This window comes from Carassius auratus, unplaced genomic scaffold, assembly GCF_003368295.1.
Source record: "Carassius auratus strain Wakin unplaced genomic scaffold, ASM336829v1 scaf_tig00033088, whole genome shotgun sequence".
Classification (NCBI taxonomy): domain Eukaryota; kingdom Metazoa; phylum Chordata; class Actinopteri; order Cypriniformes; family Cyprinidae; genus Carassius; species Carassius auratus.
In genome coordinates, this window is record NW_020526047.1 from 45,258 (window position 1) to 53,637 (window position 8,380).

At 37.8% G+C, this 8,380-nt stretch overlaps 1 protein-coding gene across 1 annotated transcript in view; it reads right to left on the bottom strand.

Annotated features, from left to right (window-relative positions):
* The window catches only part of LOC113081086 (dedicator of cytokinesis protein 1-like), a 160,777-nt gene that overhangs the window by 42,474 nt on the left and 109,923 nt on the right, over positions 1 to 8,380 (bottom strand). The window lies entirely within an intron of this gene.

Here is an 8,380-nt window from a genome sequence, read left to right on the forward strand (position 1 = left end):
CATATAAGATAAAAGCACTACAAAATCTTAGAGAAGTACTGAAATATATTTCATGTACCAGCTATCAAGACTTGGTTTGTGACGAGTCTGACGTCAGAGATGCCAAACTGCATGCTTTATAACACAAATCAGGTTTGAGAGCTACAGCGGTCACTGCGCTTTCATTGTAGAAAGAGTTCTGCATGATGTTTCAGAAAACAAAGTCATACAGGTTTCCAACAAGGGGAGGAAACGATGACAGGATGTCGATTGTTAGGTGACGTGTCATAGGCTCAACTGACCTGATGAAAGACCCGTAACAAGAGCGTAATAGAGATAAATACTGCCTGCTAGAGACCAATCCAACACACGTGAAGAAAACACTCACTAGCACACACTCTGCACAGACTAACACTACACGAGTGTGTGTGAGAGAGAGACTGAGAGACTTTATCTGGGTTCTACCTGAAGGATCACGACTGTCTTTTAATTGGCTGGTTTGTGAACACGTCATCTCCATCTGAAACACTCCCACACTCAGTTGATCTCCTCAACCCGAGAGAGATGCATACTGCATGCTGACCGGCATTATGATGGTCAGACTGCTACAGTATAACTGGGTGAAGCACACACAAATATCTGAGATCAAGATTTATTTATTTATTATGAAAATAAATATTTATCAATTACATTTATATGAATAAATGCATCATTATTAAAATAAATATTTATTTACAGATACATTATTATTTAATAAATGCATGTTACTTCTGTGGACCCAGTTATTTCTGGGAGATTGACTACCAGTTATGACATTTTCATGACAGTATATTTGCCCCAATTCTCCTGACCTAAACATAGCATGAACAGATATATAAAAACAACAGGGCTAAATAAGCGTTTTGAAATCCAACCAACAATTATATGACCTCTGTATTTAAAAATATGCTGCAGGACAAAACATACTGCACATTCAGTAGTTCATCAAGAACAAGTCATACAGTAGTTTAAGGCACTAACACTAAAGCATGCAGCAGCAGTAAAGGCAGTTCTGCATCAATATATGCTGAGTGACCAAGTTTAAGGTCACAGAACTTGGCAATGAAAGCGAACCCTATGCTGCAGCTAAACACCTGAGATGCATTAGAAATCATTTTGGAATCGGATGGTGACGCTGTCTTGCTCTTCACCTGTCCACACACAGTAACAGCAGCCCCGGCCGTGAGGAAGCCAGATGTTGTCTTTCATGTGGTAATGGCTTTATTACGAGTCAAAAGCAGAAGAAGAGAGATCACAACATGCCTGGAATATTGAAAAGATTCACAGAGTCACATGAGACACAAGGTATTTGATATGAAAATCTCTGGTCCACACTGCAGTTCTTCTGGCCAAGAATCGCCCACTTAAGAAGAAGCCATCTGACCGATGTAAAAGAAGTGAAGTGAAGTGACATTCAGCCAAGTATGGTGACCCATAAAAGTGACCAACTAAGGGGAATCTCAGACCCTGAACATACTGTACTGTACAGGCATCTAATTTACATGATGTTAGGTGCCTCAAACTAGATTCTGATTTCCATTCTGTATATCTGAACTTTAATCCAAACTGTGTTTCGTACCTGGTTCGTCCTCAGAACTCTCAATAATCAGCCTGGAAACATAAGTCTGAGAAATACATAAAGCCCGTTAATAAGATTGGAGATGGCCAGTTCTTCAATCGATCAATCAAAATATTTCTTTTTTCTTCCATCTCCTTGTTTCTTTACCCATCAATCTTTCTTTCTCCCTTTCGTCATCAGTCCATCTTTCTTTCCTTCCATCCATCCATCCATCCACACATTCTTCATCTTTCTTTCCTCCAACTTTTTCCCTTTCCGTCCATCCATTCATCCATCTTTCTTACTTTCATCCAACCATTTTTCTTTCTTTGGCATCCATTTGTCTTTCTTTCTTTCCTACCATCCATATCTTTTTTCTTTTTCCATCCATTTTTCCATGCATTCATATATTTGACTTTTTTTCCTGACATCCATCAATCATTTTTCTTTTTCCTGACATCCATCCATCCATTTTTATTTGCTGCCGTCCATCCATGCATCCATCTTTATTTCTTGCATTCTTCCACCCCCCTTTCTTTCTTTCCATCAGTCTTTCTTTATTTCTCACAATCATCCATCCATCCATCCTTCCATTTATTTTTATTTCCATCCATCATACATCCATCTTTTTTTCTTTCCCTCCATTCATCCATTTTTCTTTTAGTTCATATGTACATCTATCCTTCTATCTTTTCTCCCTCCATCCATTTTTCTTTACCTCCCCATCCACCCTTCTCTTTCATGACATTCATCCATCCATCCATTTATACCTCCATTTTCGCTTTACTGCCATCCATCTATCCATCTTTTATTTCTTGCCATCCAGACATCCATCCACTCACAATATCATTTAACAATCTTTATTGTTTATTGAAATCTACTATTCATTTCTGAGTGTAAATTGTTTCAAAGTAAACACTACACCTTATTTTTTTCTCCGTACAAAAAGGAGAGCATGAACACCTCAAAGATAAAGTATTTACCAAGGACATCTTGTGCACATCCAACAACAATCACACACATGAACAAACACACGTGTGTTGAGTGCAGTGTGTGTGTGTGTGTGTGTGTGTGTGTGTGTGTGTGTGTGTGTTCTGCTAGCTGGTCTCCAAGAGCAACCAATTTACAGACGCCACCTTTGCACCACTGCACACCTTCCTAAACCACACTGCACATTAAACATCAGCGCTAATGTTTGCTTGCTGAATTAGTCTTGTTTGGATGTACAGCTGGAGGACAGACAGACAATGCTTCTCTCCACTCTCTCAATTCTCTGCTTTTCTGGGAAATAAGAGTGGTGTGGGTAATAGAAGCTGCCCCCCGCTGTCTGAAAAGCCACAGAGAGCCTCTCCATGACATTAACTGAGAGACAGAGAGATAGATAATAGACTGCAGAAGAGTTAAAATCATTCAGTATTAACCTGAGCAAGTCTCTGGTAAACATCTACAAGAACCTGATTCAGAAATGTTTAAGCGCTTTGGCTTCGCATGTGTGTGTTTGTGTAAAGCTCTGGGGTGAGATGTTTTACTACGGTACTCCGCGTCGAGTCAGATACAGTTCAGAGTATGAGTACAGCCACTTCCTCAAAATACTGCAGGTCTATCAGAGCTGAATACTAAACAGAGTAAAAGCCAGAGAAGAAATCTGTTCAGGGTCAGCGGCGCAGATCAGACTCTGACTCCACTGAACGCACCGATTCATTTCCAGTCAACTGACACTCTCATCTGAAACGTTCATTATTCATTTTATTAGATCATATAGTTCTTAGAATACTTAGTTACTGTAAATGGCTTTACTCTTTGCTTCATAAATTAGAACATTTGGATGTACAGTGATCTGATATTATAGAAATGCGTTTTTTTCTGCATTACACTGTTGAATCTTTACTCTTTTTGTGAGCTATCACAAACAAATGACTATCTATCTAGATCTAGCTATCTATCCAACTATCGATCTATTTATCTATCAGTCTATCCATCTATCTAACCATCTACCAATTCTGAGTCCATTTATTTTAGTAGGTAAAAATAAAATAAAATATCCAGTGCAATCAGAGTTTATTCTTTAGCGAATCAAACAAGCCATATCACAAATGACTCTTATGAACTGATTCTTTTAAGTATCATATCAAAAGACTCACAAAATCAATTACCATCCTGAAACAATTAGTCAAATGAATCCTTCACAGCAAATAATTTTCTTCATGTTTGAATGCACATTATCTACAATTTGTAAATGACTGAAGAAAGCGAGCCGTCCAACTATGCTATCATTAGTAAATGTTCACAGCAGTAGTCAGAAATGTCATAATGGTTCTTCATCAGAGTTTCAGTGAGGTGGCCGGCTGTAATGCTTGATGAATGTGGATTTAAAGGACTAACTAGCAGGGCAGATGTGATGATCCCGGAGCTCTCACAGCAGTAAAGCTGCCGTTTAAAGAGTCCTCTCTCTACCTGAGTGTGACGCTTTACAGACCGGCTAAAGAGACGCATCTAATGGAAGGACAGCAAGCGCACTAACTCCAGATGAAATGACAGCCATGCATCATTAAAACATTCTAGCATCAGAGAGCCACAGTTATTAGAAGCACAATCCTCTAATAGCAGCCGTTCAGATGGACGGCCTCATCTTATGGCATTAGAGAAACGATTAACGGACAAAGGATTTGACTCCATACTCTGGCTTTAATGCAGCAGTGATCAAATGCTAAATATCCTCCAGACCATCACAAACAGAGCGTCATATATATCTATAGTCCAGTGTGCATACAAATGCATTCTAATGCACAAAAATAATTTCATTTTTTTTTAAACATTCAATGCATTCAATTTAATGACTAATTTTAGCAATTGTGGAGGTATGGAAAACAGTGATTTTTTAGACCTCCACCTTGTTCTCTTTAAATGAATCAGACATATCCGAGACCCTGACACTTCCTTAAAGACATCTTGCAAAAAGGAAATGGGTAAAATGCCTGTGAATTTCTCTTCTCCTAACTAGTTTTAGGATTTGGGAGAGAAGGTTTACTGATAAATTATCATGCCACTTCAGAATATCTATCAAATCTATCTATTTTTATCCATCTCAGTTATTTTTACTGAATCAAAAACATAGAAAGTGGCATAGATGAAAAATAAAAAGACTTATGATCTGAATCTTAAATAGAAAATTTCAAAAAGACAACAGTTTAAAATTCAAAAGATGCAAACTATTTAAAAATCAAAGTATACCCCCCCCCTTTACATTAAATGAACTTAATGACATTTTCTTGTTTTCATTAAATGCAGAGTCATGTCGACTGTAGATAATACAATTACTGCACCACAAAAATAATCAACAATATTTACCACACATACATTTACAAAAACATTTTAATACATTAAAAATGCCACATGAAGACTAGTAATGAACAGATTCATCTGCTATTAAAAAATCTCGGTATTAGCCACAAGAGAAGAAATTGATGGTTTGGTTGAAACGATTGACAAAAATAATATCCAGGTCATATTACACATGCATATGAATGCTTTTCTGTGTCGTATGTGAACAGACCACATTCTGAGAAAGCACACTAATAATATCCTGCAGGGGAAATCACCAGGAGAAAACCCAGCAGACGAACCAGATAAATAAATAAAGCCGGATTAGGGTGAGCTCTCGGCCTCCACATGCTCTCTACGAGTGCCACACTTTCATTTGTTCCCGTGGTGTTTTAAGACACCCTGTGCTCAAACACCACCTCAACTCCTGTCAGCAAATAAAGAAACACATCAACCGGTGGAGGGATCTCCTGTTTTATTAAAGCCCGCAGATGTAGGAGGATGAATATGAAATATGACCCCAGGTTCCTGTACAATGTTATTAGTATTAACACATTTGATTTGATCTGTTATCAAACCCGAAAGCGCATTCTTTACATGCACATTAATAGATAGCCAGATTAAACACCTCATCCTGACTGCACTTGTGGAAAAGAGTCAGAACACATTAAACGGCTCAATCTGAAACCACACACAAGCTGAGAGAAGCATATACAAGTATTCATTATACAACAGAAACAAAGCAACAGAAGAATCTCCAAGCTGCTCTTTTCCATTCATTTCTGAAATGTGTAAAAAGGACACACAAAGCATCCTAAAAGTAGCCCACAGGTCAAACCTGTTATTCAAGGAAATCATTCAAATGGTCAGTGGCATCAAATGTGGCACATTACTTTACATTTAAGTGCAAAAGTAATAATATTAATAATAATATTTTAAAAACCAAAAGGTCAGTGTTTCAATAAATTTGTAATAAAAAATATAAACGATTTTATTTTAATATTCAGGTGAAGAAATTCAATGAAAAATTAATTCAATTTTATTTTATTAATTCAATTACAATTTTGGTCAAAGGCATCAACTGTGGTGCAACCTTCTGAAGTGATTCATTAGGTGTAATACAACAACCAATGAGTGGTCAAATTGCATCAAATGTGGTGAAATCACACTAATTTATAAGTAATAATATAAAAAATAACATTAAATAAAAAAAATCTCTATTTTTTTCCCCCCATTTAAAAGACAAGTGCATCTAGGATAGTAGGAAGAGAAAATTAAGGCATGGAGAGAGGCTAGGGTCTCAGAAGCAAGTTTACATGATTTTTTCAGGACTGAAGAGGAAGGAGGACAGGATGTCCATGTGATCTCTCAGAAGACTGTATGTTAGTGCTGTGCAGTGTGAGGCAGATGAACCGGTCACCAAGAAAAAGAAGATCTTGCTTTAACGCTTCACCTGAGCGAGGTACTAGCAGTTCAGGCACTGTCGATGAGTTACGATTCATAGCCAAGGACCGTCTTACAACCAAAGCCTGCTGAGACACACGTGTGACTGAAAAGATGTGGCTCTTTAATTGAAGACACAAACAGCAGCAACACTTGTGCTTGGACAATTTACCAAAATGGGTTTACTTTCTTTTACTACGTTTTTATATGTCGCTAGACAGTTTTTCCATCCAAAACTTCAGTCACTCAAGTTGCATGATTTGAGGTCCCACTCATACTGTATATAAATCTAAACAGCAAGGCTTATTCAAAACATGCCCAATAGCAATAGTTAGTATTGCCATATAAAGCAGCACTAATGAAAGCAGTGTGCAAATAAAAGCACTTTATTTAGTTCACCATCTTCACCGTTCATTTCAGGGTCTTCAAAGATAAAGATGATTTTCAAGAGCTCAGGTTGACAAAGACCAGGAAGAGAAAACCACTCGGTTGTTGCTACGCTACCACAATATCAAACACCAGGCAACTGTGAAAATATAATTTGATGATTTAATTCTTTAGAGTCTTATGTAAATAAAGTCGCGCTTTGCTGTTTACATAATCCCAGGGCTGCTAATGCTTCTTTGGGAGACTTGAGCCGTCAGCAGTACCCTTTCTGATTAATGAGTTGGAAATGCATTTGGGATGGGCTTTCCCTGACAACCGGGTTACACTAGTAATACATCACACTCAGAAGTGAGTGTGTACGGGGAAGAGGAGAGATACCTACAATGTTTAATCGACTGCGGACTTGATTTAAAGTATTAATACAATCCCATGATTCTTAGCAGCGGTATCGATCTTGTTTGCGCGTTGTTCAGGCAGCATGTGTTTGTTGCTGTATTGAAGGTTTGTAATGTTGTCTGCAGCTCACATCGATCCCGAATGGGTCTTGAAGACGGTTTGTCGCCGAGGGTCTGTCACCACTGGTTTATCTTTCCTTCCTAAAGACCCTTAACAAATGATTTAGAGTAATAGACATAATACAATAGAGCAGAGCGCGCTAGAGATGCTCAACATGACACGCCTACAGAAGTGCAGCTAAGTAACTCTGAGATCAGCCTGCTTCGAAACCGCAGAGGAATCCAGAATCCATTAGATTACACATTATTGGATTTTGAGAACATATGCCACTCCTGTATGGATTGTTATTCCATGCCGTCTACACATGCGCAGAAGAAAACTAGTTTGAGACTATTTTAGTAGTGTTACATAAGGCTTATACATAGGGTCAGTGACCTAACAGATTGTAGGACTAACTGTTAAATAATGAAGAAGGGAACACAAGACCAGAAGGTTGTTCTGCAAGACAAGACAAAAGATGTCCTGTGCCACAATAAAGATTTACAGCTGCTGCCCCAGACGGTTCGTATCAGTTGTTGTGAATCTTTCATATTTGAAAGACAAGATTACTGAAGCAGAAATCAGATTTGGTTCAAGAGTTCTGGGCTACCATGTTTGGATATCACCCAGCTTCAATAATGTTAGCAGTCACTGAAAACTTCACAAAAATCACACTGAGACCTTAAAGAAAGAGTCATTCTTCTGTTTGTAACTCATTTCATAACAGTCTTTCCCTTTCTGTGGAAGAAGAAAATCTATAACAGAGTCGAGAAAAAGAAAAAAAAGAAAAAAAAAAACTAAAGATGTGCAAAAGTACATCTTGCCATAATGGACATGTCGGGGGATTGTGTGAAAGTATAGTTGGTTTTAAGGAACCCTGGTATAATGAGGTTGACTCATGTCCAATACACAGCATTATGACACATTTTTGTGTTCAATAACAGCTCAATGAAGCACAACAGAACATAGCAAGTCTCAAGATGCTTTTTTTTTTTTTTACTTTTTAAAGCCTTTTTTTTTTTTTATAAAGTGCACAAACAGCTATCCTTTAACTACACCGAATCATCACAGACCACACAAAAACCAGACCTTAATCACAACAGATGAAAATCACAGAAAAGTTCAAAAGGAACGGTCTTGAAAAATATCGGTGAAAGC